Source organism: Schistocerca piceifrons, chromosome 8, assembly GCF_021461385.2.
Source record: "Schistocerca piceifrons isolate TAMUIC-IGC-003096 chromosome 8, iqSchPice1.1, whole genome shotgun sequence".
Taxonomy (NCBI): domain Eukaryota; kingdom Metazoa; phylum Arthropoda; class Insecta; order Orthoptera; family Acrididae; genus Schistocerca; species Schistocerca piceifrons.
In genome coordinates, this window is record NC_060145.1 from 381,145,125 (window position 1) to 381,168,287 (window position 23,163).

A 23,163-nucleotide genomic window follows, 5' to 3' on the forward strand; every position below is an offset into this window, starting at 1 on the left:
TATGGCAGGAGAGCGCGCTCAGGCATGACATATGAGGTACAGTACCACCATTAGGAGAAAACCAAACAGTGTAACAGTGGCTATTAGACTGCAGTCTCTGTAACTATGTATGATCGGATATATGTTCTCTAGTATGGAAACCATGCATTTCCGGTCGTAAGTTCATTAGACTCTCTTCCATCAATCACTGGACTTCGTACACAGCAGAAAAAAAAAAAAAATCACCCCCCCCCCCCCCACACACACACACACACACACACACACACACACACACACACACACACACACGCACACGATATATATAAATTAACTATCCATCTTAGAACTATTTCTCAAATTCAATGATTTGTCGTTTGTTGTTTTATCTCCCTATTACTCCTTCAGTATTTCACTACATCTTTTCCTTCGTCAGTCACTTATTTCTGTTCTTAATATTTGGCCTTTTCTGGCACATAAGAACATAAAAATTTCCTCACAAAGATTAACTTGAGCATTTATACATCGACTCACAATACAGCTAAAACTATTAGTTTTGATTAAAGCAGTCCTACTTTATTGAAGTACTGTAATTGCTGTTTATACGTTCTTGAAAGAAGTTTACTTGAAATGTAATTGGTTAATCAATATGCACTGTTTTGTGAATAATTCCTCCTGCGGAAGATTTATTAACTTCTGACTTCCATTACGCATTCAAGCAACATGATTCCATTTGATAGCCACTTCTAAATTTAGCAAATTGAAATCCAAGTGGTTCACCTCATTTGTAGACAGGATATTTGGTGTCAGAAAAAATGTTACCCTGCTCAAGAATGTCGTATAGACTTGTTACACATGATCTGTGTGTTTTTACTATCTTAAAACCGAATCCAAAGAAATTAATTGAGGATATATACATGGTTTTATAAATACATTTGACTGCTACCGAACCGACATTCCAAATGCAAAAGATATTTCTTTGTGGATTTCCTTGAGTGCTTGTCTTCATCTTCAGTAAGCTGCTAAATAATCTTTCTACTGTGATTAAAGTTGCTGTTAAGTCTCTTACATCAGTCTGATAACTCCCCATGTAAGTTTGTGCACTAAAATATTTACTACCGCAATGTCACAGTAAATCATTTATACACAGTACGACATAAAAGCCATCGTTTCTCTCTTTTTTTTTCTTCATGAGCACTATCAGTTAACATTTATCATATTTCTGGTTTCAAGTTCAGAATTAGAGTGTACATAACAACCCTGCATACAACATCATAAATACATAAGCTAAATAATAATTTGTTGCAGTGTCCAATGTTCATTTGTCTGTCTGTGGAGTATGATATTCAGAAAGTACCGAAAGGCATATTTTAACAACTCTGCATTGAAATAGTTCTACTAGACGAAATCCTTAATGTAACTAAACCTTATTTGTTGACGTTTATAATGATTAACAGTATTGTATGTATGTGCAAAAAATATTTTAAAAGGAAATAGCTGAGGTAAATGAATAGGATGGTATATGCACAAAGCCTCTGCGCTTTTCCCGTGGCGAAGGACTGGAGGGCACGTGCTGGGACCTCCGCCCGCCCCCCCCCCCCCCCCCCCCGCTTGGGTACCCCCTGCAACTATCACAGTACCAACCTCATTGCTCTTTCATCTGTCTCATTGTTTATTCACTGGATCATCTCGACAGGCTATCGGGTTTGCTTTACATTTATTAGTTTTGAAGTTAATTACATAAATGAATGAATCAACTCAATACTACAGGCAACATTGTAAAAACTGTACAAAAAACATTGAAATTTATCTTTATTAAAGAGATCAACATGTGAAAACAGATTACAAAATAATAATATGTTTGATAACAAAGCATTTATTATTTTACATTTTAATATTATTGCATTTAGAACACTTGTTACAGACCTTTGAAAGGAACTATTTTTTTTTCATTTTCTGCCTGATTTTTTGTTCTTCGATTTTATGATTTTGGTCATGGATATATTTTCTAATACTGAAATAAATTTTCCTGATGCTTTCCTTCAACCAGGTTCTGTGATTATCTTCTACAGCAGTCGAGAAGTAGTGGTGATTTTACACAGCAGGTCATGCTTGATGTATAAATACGTCGATTAACTAATTGGATAACATTACTCTTCAGTCTGCGTTTTAAGGTGGTCTTAAAAATCGATTTACAAATCTTACAAATGTAGTTAACATACGAAGATGGCTGCACCCCCCCCCCCCCCCCTCGACGGTTTTTAATTGACACCAAACTGTTAGATTATTTTAAAGGGCTGTTCTTACTGTCCATGGTGATAGCCCTTAAATATGCTTCACATTTTATTTTCCAATCTAGGCTTCGCGCAACGTAGCCTGCAATGTATTCGACAACATCCAACACAAAAGTTGAAAAACTGGTTCCACTATTGCAAGAAAGTCGTCTTCATTGCTTTCTGTTGTTGTTTCAGAATCTAACAGAACTGCTTTTAGCACAGATAAAATAAATTTATCTTCACTGCTTAATTTACTGTTTGTGCCTAGTCCAAGAAGATCGATTTTGTCAAGTGGTGTTGCTTTTCCACTATTAGCATTGCTGTCATGAAGCTGTTTATGTGTGATTATTTTCATGGCAAGTGGCAGAACATATAGGCACTTGGGTTATCGTCATTGACTCCTCTCCTCCTGATTTAACGGAACAGTCGTTCGAAGAAACTTTCTTCTTTTACACATGGGTATGTACTTCAGTAATTTCTTATGTTGTTACGTCCCTCACATATTGCGTATGCTACTCATAACAACAAGAATACCCATTAAACCATTTTTCCGGGAGCCACTGCGCTCAAATCTATCAGTTCTCTTTCAGGCATTGGATGTAATTATCTGCCTTCTCTAACGTGAGAAAAGCCTCCGCTTCATTTCTTTCGTTGCTGGTTTGTTTCAAATATCTTTCTCTAATGCTTCTTGAGTTCAGAATGTCAAGTAAGTTATTAAAAATGGTGGATTCGACTTTACGTCATAGTCTTCAAACGCGTTTATGTTCTTTACTTTACAATATTTCAAAGCATCCACAACTCTTCTACTTAACAGTTGAACTGTCGACTTAAGTTTCGTTTTTTTTAATTCTTGAACCATAGATGTTTTTTTAATTCGTTTTTTCGATTTCTTGTAGCTGCAATAATTTTTGAAAAAATTCCAGTCGATCGCTTTGCCATTCCAGTCCATTATGCCCTCGTTGTCATTCAAAGAATTTTGCACTAACTTTAGTATGTGAAGAGAAAGCTTACACAGCTGTTATCCGGATCTGGTACAAACCGCCCCCTTGAAGAATACTGACATGGTGAGATTCAGTTGTTAAATGTGTCAACAGTTGTTTCGGGTCTTTCAAATCACAATCAAACCTTTCAAAAGAAGAAAAATTCGATGATGTACCATCGCAAGTGATTGGGGCGACTTTGATGTTCATATTTGATGGACGCTGCAAGCACTGAAATGTCAGCGAATAAATCCGATCACCGGTGCGTAGCCTATAGGTAGTTTCCACAACCAATTGACATATTTTATGTGTAACACTTCACTGGCTATCGGAGCTACATCATTATTTCCGCATCCTAGATCGATGTACCATACAACTTTTTTTTCATTCCAGCCAATAAGCTATCAAATGGCTATTGCATTTACCATCAAATTGCACACCAAACCATGTTTATTTTTCTACTTTTCTTTGAGCACTTGGCAAACTTCTGACGCATTGTTTTACTGATCCTCCTCTTCAGTTTGTACATAGATACTAGCTAATATGGGACTCGTGATCATCATGAGTAGCTGAAATGAGACAACATGAATTAGTATGATTATAAGCTGTATAACGTATTACAAATATACAGGAACTAATCCATGGTTCGGCATTTTTATATATATATTTTTTAAGTATACTACTCAGCCTCTGCTCGTGGATGAAGAAGACAAGTCCGGAAAGTCTTAAGTACTGCTCTGTTTAAACTTGTTATTAGTACGTTTGCTTCTAAATGTCCCGTGTTATGAGACGGACCCCGTCCGCCATCTTGCTCACAAGGAAAGGAGAAAAATAGTGTTGACAGGTGTCTTTCAACAACAGGATTTAAAATTGTATACTGCGCAGGATGTTAAAGAGAGTAGACACTGGAATTCTTCTATGGCTACTTACCAGTCGCCATTCGTCTTCCAAAATATTGAGTGTACTCAATACTCCACGCGGCTGCTACAGTCGCAGGTTCGAATCCTGCCTCGGGCATGGATGTGTGTGATGTCCTTAGGTTAGTAAAGTTGAAGCAGTCTAGGGGATTGATGATCTCAGTTGTGAAGTCCCATAGTGCTTAAAGCCATCTGAACCATTTGAACTCCGTACTCCGAGATTCGCACCCCACCCCCTAGCCCCTACAAACAATAGCATGGGCGCCCTTGGATGTTGATAGCTGTAAATGTGGTAGATGTCCTGAACCTATCGATGGACCGGCATCCTTCCTCAAACGTCTTCGAAAACGATAATCGTCAATCTTCTCTTAAATGGGCACTGCAAATAGGATTGTGATTCGATGGTTTTGCAGTTCTCCCTCCTGATTACTCCAACCAATTTTTCTTTCATTTCCGAAAATTGAGGAAACAGCTGGAAATTTTTTTTATTCCCTCTATCCTCCCCCCAAACACACACACACACACACACACACATATATATATATATATATATATATATATATATATATATATATATATATATATATATATATATATATATATATATATATATATATATATACTTTTAAAGCTGGATAATGTCGATACAAAGTAACAGAAGCATACAAAGCACAACTACTGTCTCAAACGTTCCCGAAAGCCACTGTTTACTTCTATGCTCTGTGGATAGAAAAGCCAAATTTATGAAATGAAGTACCCACTACAGTGCAGACTCTTGTGATTGTTAATAAAAATTTCAACTTCAGGGCTCAGGTTCCTCGCACAGTATTTCCTATGTAAATGCGTCACTAAACTACCACACAGGTGACTGCAGCTTTCTGTCTCAATACAAATTTACATTCTTTAGTTCAAAAAAGAATGCATGAAGTTCCACTTTTTATTCAAAAAAAACTATACACCTTCCGACCAATGCACAAGAAGTAAAAGTTGAAATTAGAAAAAAGTCTTCATTAATTTCATGAAAAATACATCTAGAGATTAAAATTTATGGGTATCCTACATAAAATTACAAATTTCTTATACCTCCGTGCCATAAAAATAATCGACCCTGCCAGGATTCGAACCTGGAATCTTCTGATCCGTAGTCAGACGCGTTATCCATTGCGCCACAGGGCCACACGGTCTACGAATATCATTTAACGCTATTAGTAGGGCCATGAATGTTAGCATACTTTTATTTCTACGTGGCACGTTTGTATTTCTGCTCTTCGCTGGTTTCATTATTCACTCAACACGAAATGCATAGGTTGGGTCTGACTTCACGCACGAACAGTGATGCTCGCACACAAGATGGCGGCTTCACTTTCCGCGAAGCTCTTTCTCCTTCAGGCAACTAACGATCGTAACATTATATCAGGGCGTTGATGGTGGGGATACAACATTTTGTATACTGTAATTAAACAGTTCACTTGTAACAACGAAGGAAAAACGACCGTTAATATAATAGTAATTCAATGAACAACTGAGCTCGGTCACGCACGTCACTGTCTGACTTCAAGGAGTCTGAGGAAACGCTGAGGCCGTAGCTCCAGTGGCGCAATCGGTTAGCGCACGGTACTTATAAGACAGTGGTCGTGAGCAATGCCGGGGTTGTGAGTTCGAGCCTCACCTGGAGCATACTTTTATTTCGGCTTGTCATAACTCACTACTCATGAACCAACAGTTTCATTAATTTGATACATTATGCAGATCCTAACTGTTGAAAAGTGCGTTCACTTCCTTTTAGGGCAAATTGTCATTTTTACACTAACAGAAAGCTTGTACCTGTATCTCATTTTCTCATAACTGCGACTACAATTGCTTCTCTGGAATAAGGTATGTTCATGGTATCTGAAAGGAGGACAAAAACGTGGATTTGTTAATTTATTGTATTTATAGAAGTTGAAATACATAAGAAGTTTCTTGTTGTGGCCATTTTCGCAGTACTTTTACGTAGACTGTAGTTTTATTTTCCAGAACGCAAAAGATGTTTTTCACGTAAAATTACTGCAAATTAGAAGAATATACTAACACTGAACTGTTCACAACTGAGTGCATGAACTACTACTTTTGGCACTAAATAAGCTTCGGAACTAAACTGCACACATGCGGCTAAATAACTACCACTCACGCAAAGGCGGAAATGGTTATAAAAGAAAGATTCTCAACTTTATTGGCAAAGTGATTGAGATGCCCTATACAAATATGGGTTACTAACTTGAATATAATGAATTAGTAACTCGAACGTAGATCTATATGTCGGTATTAATAGCAGTCCTCAGAATTTGTATTTCTTATGTTTTCATGTGTGTGTAGATACGAAAACCACATAACGCTACTACACTACGATTAAAATAACTTTCTAATCGACGTATTTGCCAGTCAAGTTGTAGGAGCCAAGCACACATCTTACCAAGTCTCCACCCGCTAACTTTGTTACCTTTTTTGTCAGTAGAGTACCGGTACTTGCGAAACTTTACCAAGCAAGGCAGATCCCACAGCGTGCAGGAAGGAGACTATCGCCTAATACACAACTATTTTAAACGAGCTATGTAACACTTTCCGGATAATGGATTGTCTGCATTATCCGTTGGTTTTGGATCGGACCACTTGGCCGAAAGACGACTTGAGACGGAGGGATAAAAACATCTTGAGAATTAATTTTATTATTGCAGTTATGTATAGGAGTATGACTAAGAAAGGACTATAAACTTTGGGAAACACCGGGAAGCATGAAAATGCAATTATCATACAAAATACTGAACTGTGTCTCGCAGAGGATAAGAAGAAATAAGTTAAAGAATAGTTGAGTGCAGCTTGTGGAAAATGGGGGGGAAAAGCTCTGGGGCGAGTATGTCGGCGAACCCAGTACGTTTCACAGAAGCACTAAAATGATCGAAGGTACGGAATGTTCATTCTGAGATGTGTCATTCATACACAGTAATGTAATCCGGTTGAACTGCTGGAGAGTATAAATAGATGGGGGGGGGGGGGGGGAGAGGAGAGGCGGACATGCGGCCGGCTGTTCACAACAGGAAAACCAGTTGATTCAAATCAGAAATACGATAGGAACCACAATTTCTATTAATACAGCTCCAATATATGAGGTAGAACTAAATGTAGGTGGCTAGGTCATCAAGCAGTCATCGGTGTTGCGTACTGCAGGAAAGTTAGTAGGAAGATACTTCTCAAAAATGTTACTGGATTCTGATGACAATACATTGCAAGCCTTTTCACTGATATGTCACAATTTAAGATAATCGAATAAAACAAAACACCAGAAAGCATGAGAAAGTGGGCCACGTTTTTTCAAACAATGAAGTATATCATTGTTTCATTTTTCCAATATAAGGTTTTTTTTTTGTTTGTTTTCTTTTTTCTAAGAAAAGCAACACAAAAATTTTTGCCGCACATATATAGGCCATGGAAAAAACAGAAGAAAATTTTGTCTGAAATAGAGGCAGTAATCTGCAGATTGTTGAAGCTTCCGTTGTGACTTTTTGACGTATTGCGTGTTTACTTTATAAAGTTGTTCGGCTGGCATTATGTTTAATGATTTTCTTCCTGACATTTCTCCTGCACGAGTGGCTGGCATTGTCAAAGAGTCACCTTTTGCAGGCGGCAGAGTGGCGTCGAGCCTGTGGTCCTAGATTACAATTATACTAACTGCGCCAACTTCAGGGGAACTTTCAAGGCCATTACAGGTGTGGTTCTCCCCCTGTTACCAGCAAAATTTGTTCGCTGCAGCACGGGAATTCAGGATCCGTTACTCTTGAGGGTTTCTTCATCAAGCTATTGTCACGTTTATGAATTTAAATGGCTTGCCTGGCGCTGATTGTCCGGCCATTCGAACATTAACACCAAGACCATCGAACACACACTGTATTAAGCATATCCATTACGAGTATTTTAGGACCCGTGACTTAGTTGAATGTCAATAAGTGACAAAACTGCAAATAGTCATTTTTTTGAATAATTATGTTTTTTGATAAACCGGTTTTCGAACCTTTTCATGTTCATCTTCAGATGATGTAACCTCCAGAAACTATCTGCAGATGAACCTGAAAAGGTTCGAAAACTGTTTCGTTGAATCAAATAATTACTCAAAAAAGTGATTGGTTATGTAACTTATTTAAAAACGGTATTGGAGGCTGGCTGAGATCGAGAAATACGTCGTGGCGAAGCACGTGCTTTGTAAGACCAAACGGGATATAAAATCGACCAGGAGCGCATGTTCTCGCTGTGAAGAAGAGCTACCACGTCCCTTTGTGCGGCAATGCCATTCACAGGCATGATGCCAGTCTTATCAAGAAAGAAGAAAGCCTGAAGATAAACGGATCCTGCCTATCCGTGATGCAGTGAACGACCGCTGCATTAAAATGGGGACAACCACAAAGATAATGACTAGGGACGTGTAAGTTCATTAACGAACTAGCTCAAATGAACTGCTTCGGGAAAGGAACTGTTCGGAGCGATCCTCCCTCCTCGCTTCCCCTACCCACAGGAAGTTAGGATGCGCGTGAAAGAAGCGCTCCTTCCGTGATAATGAGTACAGGCCTCTCCCAGGACCTAAGCGTTCCAAGCACTGGACTAAGGATGGCGGTTATCGCTGGAACAACCAGTTTACGTCTACATTGTTTTTCCCACCATGCTAGTTTAACCTGGCTGTTAAAGCCGTTCAAAATAACCTGTTTTTTATTCCTATAATTTCCTGTGATATAGAATCGAACAAAAACTGAAAAAATTTGATTCTCTCAATGTCAACAAACATTGAATCAAAATATTGAATTAAGTTGGCAAATAAAAGAAAGTTAGTCGTCCACCGTTCGCTGCTTTTCCCGAAAAGTGGTACGTGGTTGAATACTATATAAAAAAACACCAGTATTCTCGTATTGATTCCATTTTTCTTTTTAACTCTGCTCAAAAATTATGCTGTAATCGGGAACCATACCACTATTTGGGTATTACGAATGGGGAGTGCTAAACGTTGAAAACAGATATTCAAGAACTCTGTTTTTCGTGTTAATTTGTCAGTTTTCAAGGCCTACAAGCAGGTAAAAGCATGTTACGTATACGTAGGCAGTGTATGAGCTACTTTCTGTTTCTACCGTGTACTATGAACGAATGAATGTTAGGTTTTTATTACTGTTAACGTAATTTCCTTCCTCTTGTTATTTCATAGAAATGGCAGTCAAACCTTTAATATTTTAAATCAAATTAAGCATTGTACTACATTGGTACGTCACTCCGTGGGGGTTGGTATCATTCTGCAATACAATGGATGTCCGGCGACGGCAGCGAGAAACTACTGCACAGACCAAGTGGGCAAGTCCCCCTAAATAAGGGGACCACACCCTGCCTATCCAACCCATGTTGATTATTTGACCCATTTCTGAAAAAAACTATTTGATGCAGGACCTTAATATTTTTAGTGTATGTTACATGATGCTAATAGAGTCAACTGTACTAAAATCTACTTTATCCATTTTATACTTTTTAAGGACTACTTTTTTAAATTTATTAACAAAAAATATTAAGTTTTTTCTGCAGAAAATATTTTTGTGAACTTTCTGATGGGGGAATATTAATGAATGTAGTACCAGAGGTGGCTTTTTATGTTATGCAGAGTCTCAGAAAATTTCATTCATTTATCTATGATAGTTTCTGATATAATGGGGCATATGTACTGAAAATTTTAGTTTGCGGGAAACTGACTTTAAAGAAAAAACTTTTGAAATTTGTTACTTACAGTTAATTGAAACTGTCCTGCTGCATATGATGGCCCTTCTTTGGCCTCTAGCATTTCTTACAGCTTCTTTTTCACCTTCCTGCATGTTTGTCTTGCCTTCTTGCCCATATTACTTGCAGGTCTGCATCGGCTACCCTCACTTTATCGCAATGTTGCAGCCCAGTGATCATATTTTCACCAGGATTAATTCCCAGCTTTTTCAGTACCTAATACTTTCCAGTATTACCACAATTGAATGTAATAACAGCATCATGAACTCCTAGTTTCATTCTATGCATGCCTACAAATACAGCTTTAGGGTGGCGGTTCCAAATTGTGCTGTTGAAACATTCATTTGGGTTCTGTGTCTGCCCATGCAGACATTTCCTTAGAAGTTCAGGATGAGCCACGTCTCTGAAAATAGGTTTAATTGCTGTAATAACAGCAGCAGGAAGAGAATGCTGGTGAGAGTAAGATTCTGCAGTTGCCTGAGCCCTATTGTATTTGCACCACGTATTTTCTCCTGATGGACACAATCCATGACATGGCTTATCGTCAGTCGAGGACTTACGGAAAAACATGGCCCAAACATCTCTCTTCATTGCCTCCGGAGTTTCTTTATTTCTCCTAATTGCCTGCCCATAGTATACCTGCAAGTTTTCTATAACAACTACTCTCAATCACACTTGAACAAAACTAACCGCGTGTTTGAAAGCGTGTTGTTTACACACAGCAGAAACGAAAGAATACCGACCGTTGCATTCCAAGGATAGCCAACACACTCGGGAGTAAAAAAAATTCCTAACGTGCAATGTAGGGGATATAAAGATCTAAAATATATGCAGAAAAGTGGTCGTGTCGCACAAACACACGTGGTAGGAAAATGTTCTTTAAATGCTCGAAATTTTTTTTTCAGCAAAATCTTTTTCAGAGTGCTTAAGCAATGACACGCAGCAAGAGGAAATAGTACCTCACCGCCGCTTTACCAGTTGTTCTGCCATGTGTTTGTTGCTCGTTTCTGTCGGCAGTGTTACTAAACTAGCACTGATCGCTTCTCCCATTTTCTATAATAACGCAATCTTTCAAACACATGCAAGTTTTACAAATAAAATTACTCCTCTCTAAGAAACGTTTACTAAAAAACGAAAATTTCAATTTTCCGCTGCTGTCATGGCTAATCGATATTTCAGTTTTTACTCGGTTGGTAATAAAAAATAAAACACCTGTTACAACACGGACCAAACAAATACCGAAAAATACCGGTTTTAAGAACTAAAATGCAGGCACCGGTTTTTCCCATCCTTAGCTGGACTCCAACGGTTAACTGCGCGCACAGCTTCTGATCGGGAGACTTAAACCTTTACGACAGTCCACTTAGTTGCTCTGACTCCTTTGCCGTCCTCTCCTTCCCTGATCCTGAGTACATCCCTCATGTCGCACGGACTAGCAACAGCTACACATGGCACGAAGTCTTCCGATTTCTACTGACAAGTATGGATCAGAACTATGGGGCTCGCAGGTCATTGAAACATGAAAAACCAGTAGATATTCTCTATTATTACACTTTTATATTTAGAAACAATTATAATAGGTATGTCATTGTTTCCTGCCATTTGCTCCTGGTCAACCGTAGCTCAAGAATACTTTCCTGCACAGCGTATGCTTCTCAGCGGTTTATCATAGTTCAGACAGTCGTGGAACTCACTGCAACGAACATGCCTAAAATTATATTCTAGGCTCTACACTCACGTTCAAATTCATCCCTGTTACGTGTAAAAAGGGAATACTTTTCTTGTAATTCTTTAGTAAACTTGCACTTTCTTTTAGACGTATTAGCATTAGTGGCTTATGAAACACGAGTAACTCACTGAAAACGACGTTACTGTTAACCTCCGCTGGGTGATGGGCAGTGCGGCGAAAGAACGTCTTGCTCAGCGCTCACAACAGAGTGCTTTCACTTAGTTCCCTTTACCTACCACGTCAAAAATTGCACATGATAGCAACAAAAAATGGTTCAAATGGCTCTGAGCACTATGGGACTTCACATCTGTGGTCATCAGTCCCCTAGAACTTAGAACTACTTACACATAACTAACCTAAGGACATCACACACATCCATGCCCGAGGCAGGATTCGAACCTGTGACCGTAGCAGCCGCCCGGTTCCGGACTGCGCGCCTAGAACCGCTAGACCACCGCGGCCGGCGATAGCAACAAGGATTAGTGGAAGAGCAGTATAAAAACACACGCACTGTGTTTGTTCCTAAGAATCATTAAGCTTTTGGAGACTAATTTTGCTTTCTGATTTAACAGTTCACGGATTTTCTAAGTGCTCTTACTTATTCGTCCTTCGATATTAATAATTAACTATGTGGTTCACTTGAAGTAGTTCATCGAACTATTACAATAAGAATTAGATCTAGGTGCTCAGATGTTACCATTACAGCAACAGGCTCGACTGCAGTGCTACACCAACAAAGGTCGGCGAATCTTTTGACAATTCCAACCGGATAAATGTTAGAAAATCACTAAACCTTGGTCGAAGATCCCTAGATGGAAGCCAACAGGCAATCTGTGCTGCCAATTTAACCGATTTTTCGTCAGACCTAACGATTCAAGATCATGGTTAAAGGGGAAATTTTCTTTAACGGCTGACGAACTTAACGGAAATTACGTTCTTTCTTGCTGAAAATTCCGCCTTCAGCTGCACTTTCAACGTAAAATACTGTTATATTTTAAGGTTTCTCACGATAGTGCTGTGGTTTTGTACTAAATACAAGAACGCAGTTAATTTGTCTATTTGCAATACTGCAGAGTGCAAATAGTCTGCCGCCAATTTCATGATCGAGCAGACTTGTTGGACAGTACTCTAACCGAGCAACAATCTCACAAGCGTTCAGTGGTCGCGTCTTTAAACAGAACATAGTGAAGTCACAGCTTACAGTTTTTCGTGTCTTAGCTGCGTTATCTGTTAAAAATGCCTAATGTATGATTTGACGGCACGTTTCGCAATAAGAGGCTCTAAGATGAACTTCTTAAAGACTGGATTGTTAGAACACGATAGTTTGGTGAATAGTTTCCGGAGTACAAATTTTGTCACTGTATTGTGAGTAGCAATAACAAATATTTATATCTTAACGCTTAAGTAATTACACAAAAGCATGTTAAGAACTGCAAATTGTCAGAATCAATGCGCCTAAAAGTTATTGATTATTGGCATTTTAGTAATACATTACACCAAGATATTAAAGAAAATAAAAATTTTATTTTTAAAGCTCCCAACATTAACCGAATGTACTGCAGACGGTATTGTTTAGCCACTTAAGGTCACCTTGGAGTTTTTTCATTTGGACTGCAAAATTATTATTGGCTATCGAGACATTCAATGGCTGTGTTATGATCGAAGTAAGTAATGATGTACATGCAAAACTAAAGACATCGCACGACTCGCTTTTGTTCGATGCTTGTGCACTCCACTCAGGTTGCTGGCTCCCAAGCCTCAAAAGGGACCTTACCGGCAATTTCGTATTTTATGTTTTCCGAGACAGTTTCGCTGCGTCGGCAGACTGACTACGAAGAACTCTACAGAACGATTAATGAAGGTCACGACCTGTTAAAAATCGCTAGAGCCTATGAATCTCGTGGCTGATGGTTTTAAATCCGTGGAATGAACTAAAGACATTTACAAATACCTACCTTGAAACTATACTGCTAAATTAGTATATAATTTGTACAAAGGTGGAAGCAATATGGCTTTATTTTCATTTTTGTGCCCTATATTAGAAAAGCTGCAAAGAATCAACAAAAAGTTTGAAGACAAAAATGCTGATCCAAGTAAACTAGATTTATCAACATTAATCGGGGTTTTGGCCTCTAAACTGGCCATACGTCGTCCAAACATTGACCCCCTAAGAGTTAAGTGTTGAAAATTACTTGGACGCAGAATCCCACCTTTGGTTCGGATTCGTATCAATGGTAAAATGGTGAAATTGCAGTTATCTTTGAGCTTTTCATGTGTTCTTTCGATTATCTGCTAAAAATAACTTACATCAATTTGCTAACTTATTAAAATTTACCGAAGGTCACGAAGAACCTGTAACTCCTCTGGTATTCCATTTTCAGTATTCAAGTAACGAAATATCGCTTTTAGAATTGCAAATGAACACAAACTTTACAGTGTGGTGAGAGGTAGAGTATGAAAACGCAACTCGCAAACATCCCTTCAAGGAATTGTATGGTTTTTCTTTTCCCACTTTATTACCTTATTACAATGCTGAAGTCTATAGGTTTTTTTTACTGTAATGTATGTAATAAAAATCTAAACTTAAAAATAAAGTGAAGATAAGATGGTAATGTAATTTTAAATATACTGCTAGTCCCAAAAGGAAGAGGCTAAGGATGCAACAGTGTAAAAGTGATTAGCTTTCGACATCTACAGCTACCACTGACAACCAAGATTCCAGTACTTAAAGAGACGATTTAGATTTAGCTGTATAACGTTTGAGGTTATGTGAGATGAAATAAAATCAGTAAAAATTTGTATCTGCTGCCTTTTTATCCTGACGGATTTTATTGACGGAAAATATTTTAATGGATTTTTGACGGTAACTTCCAGCATGGTTAACGGAATGTTAAAACTGCAGACAATACGTGAAAGTGCTTTTTCTCTACGGTACATGGCAGTAACGAGTCAGTTTCTCGTACAGTTTTAGGGAACAAATGAGAGACGAGAAAAGAGGCCATGTATATTCACGTCTGTAAATAAAATAATCAGGTAGTCATCTATGATTATTTGTAGTTAAGGCTGCTCATCAGAAGTTGCCGTGCATCATAGCCGAGCTTTATAGGGAAGCCCGGAGTACAGGTTGTTGGGTTGGAACCGACTGACAGAGCTTTTATCAATCCACAACATGTAATGGACGTTTTACTAAATGAGCATCCACGACCACTGCAAACTCATTTTTGAATTTTTTTCTCCCAACGAGTTGCCAGCAAATGCCAAAATACTAAAAACGTTAATGAGGAAAGTATTCAGATCTATTTAGAACTTACCTACGTGCCAGTCAAATGCCCGCGTAGCATTAGTAATTTTGTGTTTAATAAACATTGGTTTTTAAGTGGCTCTGAGTTATTTCATGAGAACTCTTCCGTCGTCTCCTCCTCAACCATGCATAAAATATGAGTTGGTTCTCCGGCCCCCTCAGCTCCGAACCTGGGTGCCACAAAATATTTTTATTGTTATTGCAAACGTCTTGTGAGCTTTTGGTGGTACAACAGTTGCGCTTTCGAATATATTTCATATTTCGCGGTTACAGTCAAATTGTCATTCGACACAATTCACGTCAGTGTATGCGCAATTACGCAGCCATAAGAATAATTTTCAGTAATTTAAAAGGAACAAACGTATGATACACTTAAAATTCTATGTTCTACGTACTGAGGAGTACATTTAGCCGTGGATCATAATATGTATTCATATCCGAGGCGTGATGAGAGGTTATTTCGAATCACGTGTATGCTAAGTAACTGGTGACAGAGTGAAATTAAGCTTAGAGAAAAGCTATTCTTTAAAAACAATTGTTCCACTTTAGGGCAAGTCCTTTCTAATTAACACGCATACTGATGTGCACGTCATGAATTCAATAATATGTCCCGACAAAATTATATGCGTCACTTTTCCGTCTGACTCCACCTCATTGCTGGCATCTATCTCAGTTCAGATGGTCGAACATCGTCTGAAGACAGTTCGCATCTATAAGGCCGGTATTACACTATCAAATTTCTTTTGTCAAAGACTTGATCAAAGATGTGATCAAATATTCCGTCAAATATATTCGACAAAGATCTTTGACGTAGCGCTAGAAGGGGTATTACACTGTCATTTTCCGTCAAAGTTCAAGATGGCTGACAACAACTTGTCATGAACCGCAGCAGTTGTACCACAATTGCACTGTGTGCATATGAGGAAGGGGGGGGGGGGGGGATACCTGGGTGAAGCCGTGGGTTTTACGACGACACGATAAAAGCATTCAACAAAACTTGTTACCTGAGCTTATAGTGGAAAACGTCAAGTCGTACATCAATTACTTAAGAATGGATGTGCTCAATGAAGTGTATCTTGATATCACAAAGCACAATATTCACTTAAGAACTGCTACATCTGCAGAAGACAGGCTCACTGTAACACTCCGATTCCTTGCTACAGGAGGTTGGGTTAGGTCTCCAATCTTCGTAATCTATTTTTGTATTCAGCGTGCCTCACGTAAAGCGCCTCATCAGCTTCATACATCTCTATTAATTTTGTAGTTGTCGGCACACACCAATTGTATTTACTCGCAATGTTTTTAAAAACACTACAGACGACAGAATGCAGCGATGCTAGCACTCCATGTGGTAACATGTCTCATTGCAGTGAACAGAAGACAAGCGACTTCTTTGATCAAATCTACAGCGAGGGCCCAGATTTGATCAAATATTGGACGACATTTGACAAAGTTCCCTATTACACCATCAACTATCTTTGACAAAGATACTGGACAAAGATATTTGACAAAGAAATTTGATAGTGTAATATCGGCCTAAGGAAGTTCCCACGGCTTATTTAGAATCGCTGCACTGTACTTCTGACATAGTTCTGCCACCTGGATAATGGTGGAGCTCTGAGGAACATTCCAGCTACGCTCTGAAAACGTAACGGCGCAGACAGTACTGATTAAAAAACACTGTCTGCAATCACGAACGTCACAGTTTTTTAAAAATATTTTTCGAGGAAGTATTTTATAAGAAATTCAAATAAAACTGTGCCATATGCTCTCATATCCAACACAAAAGAAGAGTACCGGGAGACTACCATCGACTTTTACTTATTATGGGCTAGAAAACTAAGAGATGAAAAAATTCGACAAATGACACAAAACTGCACATCGTCTATCAAAAATGTCACAGGGTTTTGAGGGCAGAAAGGAACGGGGGTATAAACTTAACTCTTGCTAGCAAAAGTGTTCCATTTGAACACTGGCTTCCTTAATATTTATTTATTCATTTTCCCTTAACATGCACAATACTCTTACAATGGTGTTGTTAGGATGTAATATGTGAACAATTATTACAAGGCCATCCAAGTTTAACGCTTACAAATTAACACTGGGAAACTTACGTAATTTAAGTTTCGTTATGACTTATTTATTCTTTCCAGACTTCCGTAAATATTGCAGGCGAGAGAAAATTTAGTGTGCATACTATAACCCATTCACGTCTAGCATGGAATGATTGCCAGCACTAATAAGATTGCCGCCGAAGGTATGAGCCAAAGCCCCTTGTGAATTATTGTCTTAATTAAGTTTTAAAAATCCAAATTCACAAATCAATATGGTTAAATGAAATGCGGGCAGTTGTAGAGTGTTGGCTCTAGAGCATTGCAAGAGTAAGATGTTGAAATGATTTCTTTCGTTTCCCCCCGTCTTACAATTACAGGTATATCTTAAACCAACCAACCTTGCTGTGCAGTAACCAGGCCGCTTTTTACGCCGTGACACCCACAGCTGCACTACATCTCAGCAAATTTGGCAGCTGCAATGGAGTTTCCGATCGGTGGACAACGTCCAATATTGCATGCACTACGCTTATCACTCCAGAAGTAAACTACTAGTTCCGTAGCGCACTACAGCTGCACCTGTCGCGCATTGATACACTGCCTCATTTTACTACGGGAGTCAGACGTCGCTTTTGAACACTGCCGCGCGCTTATTCTTTACTCAACAAAGCCCCGCACGATTCTGAAGTTAGCTGGTGTTGCTTGCTCAGCCAAAGAAGATGTAAAGAAAAAAGCAAAGTAATACCTACACTAGTGGACATGCTGCCTCATGCGAACAGAGTAATTGTAAACGTATCTCTTTTATTGTATTTATCGGCCTCAGAGACGGAGCATGGTCCATATCCAGTTTTTACTTCTCAACAAGTCATCGCCAGACAATCCCTTTAAAGAAGAAATAAAGATGAGGACAGTAAAATGCGAAGAAACTAAATTATAAAATCAGACTAATCGCTATTCACTGTTCGACGCACCTGAACGCTTTACGTACTAACTCGTCTAGTATATCTGAACATGTCGGGTGAGGACCACAAGGTAAACAAATGACAAGTGCTCTCTGATTGTTGGAAGTAATGGCTACAGTTAATTACGGAATAGCATAAAGCTTGCAGATTTTAAATCACAAATTATAGAATTAAAAAATTAAAATATAAGTTTGATTGTTAGATATGGTCTTCTCAAAGCGAAATCTCGTAGTAAACAAATTACAAAAAAACTAGGCAGGTAAGGTAGCGGCCACAGACGTGGTTAGTGACTGACGAACTGGTCACCGATGATCACAAGTGAATACAAAACAGTCAGTAGTATGAAATGACTTTTAAATCGGCATACAATTAAACAAAAAGGAGAGATGGCAATAAAAGAACCACAACAAAGTAAAAAATAAAAGGCAGGACTTAACAGATCTTAAAACATTGCGTGTAAGGCTTAGTCACGGAAATTGCTTTGTTCATTAAAAAATTGGAAGCTGTTCCAGACAGCTTCATTTAGGAACGTACTGACATATCTAGATGTTAATCATGCGTCCTACTTTATGCCCGCATTTTCTAAAACGAGAATCAAGAGGTCTCTTATTACTGCTTGTGTTACAATGTTCTCTAAAACAGGCATCGAAAGATCTTTCCGTTCGGCGTACATAAAATTTAGAACAAGAACCACATTTTATCTTATACGTCCGACTTCGTGTATTTGTTATGAACACTCTTACGCTACGCCGTATTTTATCCCAAAGTTCATTACCAATAAAGAAAACTATTCTAGTTTTCTTCTTGGGGAAAGGTCTATTAAGTTAACCCAACGATTTATTTTATTATAAAATCTAGTCACGGCCACAAAAGTTTCTTAATCAGATAATTAATTTCGGTCAACGACGACTATCTTCAAACCTGACATAATCCAGTTTACATCTTGTCTTTAAACTGCCAACATATAGACGTCCATGGTACAGAATTTTCTGTGTGAGTGTGACTGCATCATCTACAGGGTGACAAATTATTGAACTGTATGAAAAAAACGTAAATTAATTACAAACTACGAAGTGCACACACTTTAGTCAATATGTAAAAGTCACTACAGATGTTCGGATTTAGGTTATGACATGTTCGATATGCCTGCCATCAATGGCGATGATGCGGCACAGACGAATAGCGAAATTCATGACCCGCTGAAGTGTCACATCATCGATGCTGTCGATGCTCCTGAATAGCTGTTTTTAGCTCAACAATGGTTTTGAGGCTATTGCTGTACACCTTGTCTTTAGTACAGCCTCACAAAAAGGAGTCGCACGTGTTCACATTCGGAGAATATGGCGACCAATCTAGGCCCATCCCAGTGGCATCTGGGTACCCCAGAGAAAGAATGCGGTCCTCTGGGACATCACTCTCCTGCTTCGATGGGGTCGAGCCCAGTCTTGCGTGAACCACATCTTCTCGAAATCAAGGTCACTTTGGATAACGTGGATGAAATAATCTTTCAACACTTTCACGTCCATCAAGGAATATCGCACCGATTATTCAGTGAGTGAACATTGCACAGCACAGTCACCCTTTGAGAGTGAAGAGGCTACTCGATCGCGAAATTCGGATTCTCAGTCCCCCAAATGTGCCGATTTTGCTTACTGACAAACTCATCCAAACGGAAGTAGGCTTCGTCACTAAACTGAACCGTGCATGCGCATACTAATTCCCATCATGCACCGCGGCCAATCGTGCAGTTTAGACGTCCTAGCGCAAACCGTTCAGAAATTATGACAATAATTATGACCCTGTATATGTGCAATGACTCAGGTCTGAAGACGGTCATCTTTGACCGAAATTAATTACCAAATTAGTAAACTTTTATGGTCCGTGACACGATTTATAATAAAATAAATATTTCCTTGATAGCTGTGGAAGCTTATTGCAAATATGTTGCAACTCGATAATACAATGCATCTATTTCTCTGAGTTTCTCGTTTATCAGATACATGCTTGTCCGGTTAATTAACTTCTTATGTATTTTTATGTTCGTGTGTCATTGCTACTTGTTTTAATATGGCATTTTACGAACTACAAGACGCTTTAGATTGTGTGAAGCATCTTAATTTTCAAGCAGCTTTTTTAAAAAAAGACACATTTTTACCATTTTTGTTATTAGATTGCAAAGCCAGGCTAACAAAATTTTTAGTTTATAAAACTCAACTGACCTTTAAAATCTCTGAAAATAGTCATTTCAACTTTCTTCTTCTTCTTTTTCTTTTTCCTTTTCGTCATCATCGTTGTCCTCATATCTATGATAGTCTTCAATGCCGCAGAGTGCTTTATTTATGCCGCACTTCTTGAAAGATTTGACAATAATGTCTTTTCTCACTCTAGGCCACGATTGTTTTATCCACTGATACATTTGCTTGATTGTAGGTCGTTTTAAAGCTCCCTTCTGGGTGAATTCATGTTGGGTTTGATCCATCATACATTCGTTCCATTCCTCTCTCATATACACTTTAAATGGTTTATTTTTCGAGACATCAAGAACTTGATGTCGTGAAGTAAGACCTCTTGGAATAACAGCAAGCTATGTATTTCCCTCCCTCAACTTCTCTTTCACAGAATTTTTTAAATGGCTGCTAAACTGATATAGCACAAACAGATACTTCTTCAATAAAGCACCTTTCCTTCTCCCCACACTCTGTTAATCCATAATTTCATATCAGTCTCGTCCATCGAGTCGTCGTCATGTACGTGAACAACAACACATGACGGTGTTTCAGAAGGTTTTGACATGGTTTTGCGACTGAAATTGATCATTGTATTAAGTTTAGTAGCGTCAGAACAACATGAAAGGACAACCGTGTAGTGCATTTTTTCATGTCCCCTTGTTTTTATACTTACAGTTTTAGCACATTTCATGGCAACAGTTCTGTTACTTGACACATCAGATGTCAGAGGAGTTTCGTCCATATTTGCAATTTGCCTTAGTTCCACACTGGTTTTCTTCCGATGTTGAATAATAAAGCGATGGAAAGATAATATTTTCTCTTCATACTCTTGTGGCGTTTTCTGAGATATTTTGGCTTTGGTCCCCTTCATGAAATTGTAACACCAATGAACTCCACCGTTAAAGACTTTTAATTTTCCCTGTAATGCTACTTTACGAGCGTATATTTGAGTCGTTTTCGTATTAATTCCAGTACCATTGTGGCAGTGTCTTAGAGTCCATTTCAAAACGCCATCTTCCAGTTTTGGCCATTTTATGTCCAATCCTCTATTTGCACATTTTTTTCAGTTCTTCTTTACTAGCCCGCCAATCGGGAATGGTTTTTTCCATGTTCTTCTGCATATGCTCTTAGTTTCAATTTATAGCCCGCATTATATGAATACCTTTAATTTTTCCATTACGAAACTAGCTACTGACAAAAAGAATGTACTTTTAGCGATAACACAAATCATTTTCAGCTCAAGCTCACTGGCACCGTAGACTGCAATGACGCGTCGCAGGCTAGACAGTGTTCTGGGTTTGTGGTGGGAGGACGGAGGCAGACATTGTTAGCAAGCTTGTGAATCACCGCGACTCATGTTCGTCGTATCATTGCATTGCTGCTGCCAGTCGAATCCAATGTTGGCAGGTAAAGACAGGTTTCCCACGGCGTCGAATATATGGCCATCTGGAGACTGGCGGGAATTTGAAATCAAATATTGGACACTTTTGTATTAATTTAGAGTATAAGACGCATCTGAATTTTGGAGGCAATTTTGCGAAGAAAAATGTGCGTCCTATAGTCCGTAAAATACGGTATATCAGACTCCTTATACGAAAAGACTTGAGAAAGTAAGTTACATATGCTGTCCCACGTTAAGACAATTGCGCAGCAACAGTGGCGCATCCTCAGATGAGAGTACATATTCCGGGTTTCCTGGAGAGACAGTTCTACTGCGGAACGGGAAACATGTGCATCACAGTGTGCGAATGGAATGATGTGGTAACTGTAAACGTCTTCCGGAGCTGGAGTACGTGGGATAGTACACTTCTTGTTGGCAAAACTTCAAATTCGCACATAGATTCACTATGAAATTCTTGTGGTGTGTGAACCAAGTGCAGCGCCACGTCCAGCCGCAGTGGAATGGTGCAAGCAGTTTTACCAAGGCCGCATGGACGTGGCTGATGCTTATCGGGGAGGAAGGCCCTCGACATCGACTACAGACGAATATGTCCAGACAACCGAGGAACTGATCCGTAGTAATCGCAGATTTTCGAACGATGAGGACATTCACACATATTTCTCTGTTTCCAGAAGGCTTTTGACACTCTACCACACAAGCGGCTCGTAGTGAAAAAAATGGTTCAAATGGCTCTGAGCACTATGGGACTTAACATCTATGGTCATCAGTCCCCTAGAACTTAGAACTACTTAAACCTAACTAACCTAAGGACAGCACACAACACCCAGCCATCAGGCTCGTAGTGAAACTGCGTGCTTATGGAATATCGTCTCAGTTATGTGACTGGATTTGTGATTTCCTGTCAGAAAGGTCACAGTTCGTAGTAATTGACGGAAAGTCATCGAGTAAAACAGAAGTGATTTCTGGCGTTCCCCAAGGTAGTGTTATAGGCCCTTTGCTGTTCCTTATCTATATAAACGATCTGGAAGACAATCTGAGCAGCCGTCTTCGGTTGTTTGCAGATGACGCTGTCGTTTATCGACTAATAAAGTCTTCACGGTAAATGATGACAGCCAAAACAGTTGCAAGATAAAGATTTATTAAAATTCTTGACCAAGGTTTCGCTATATATAAATATACCTTTATCAGAAGTAAAAAATCTAAAATTACATCCTGCAATGGAGATTAATAAAACAATTGTGCCAAAGGTGTCGTCAATAGTTAAGACAGTTACGATAGTTCCTAGGCGAAGTACTGGTGCTAAACTGTGTTCTCATTGACCCTGTGTCCACAATCATGTTGTACAAATGGAGATGATGTCTTAACTATTGACGACGCGTTTGGCACAATTGTTTTATTAATCTTCATTGCAGGACGTAATTTTAGATTTTTTACTTCTGATGAAGGTATATTTACATATACCGAAACCTTGGTCAAGAATTTTAATAAATCTTTATTCTGCAACTGTTTTGGCTGTCATCATTTAACATGAAGAATTTCAACAGTTGCTTGTTTCAGCCATGT

At 38.8% G+C, this 23,163-nt stretch overlaps 1 protein-coding gene and 2 non-coding genes across 3 annotated transcripts in view; 2 read left to right on the forward strand and 1 right to left on the reverse strand.

Moving 5' to 3' along the window:
• Positions 1-23,163, forward strand: part of LOC124711777 (chondroadherin-like protein) — a 183,735-nt gene that overhangs the window by 118,853 nt on the left and 41,719 nt on the right. The window lies entirely within an intron of this gene.
• Positions 5,253-5,325, reverse strand: Trnar-acg. The gene has a single exon. It is a non-coding gene; the product is annotated as a tRNA-Arg (tRNA).
• On the forward strand, positions 5,735-5,826 carry Trnai-uau. Its single transcript is given in 2 exon segments — positions 5,735-5,772; positions 5,791-5,826. It is a non-coding gene; the product is annotated as a tRNA-Ile (tRNA).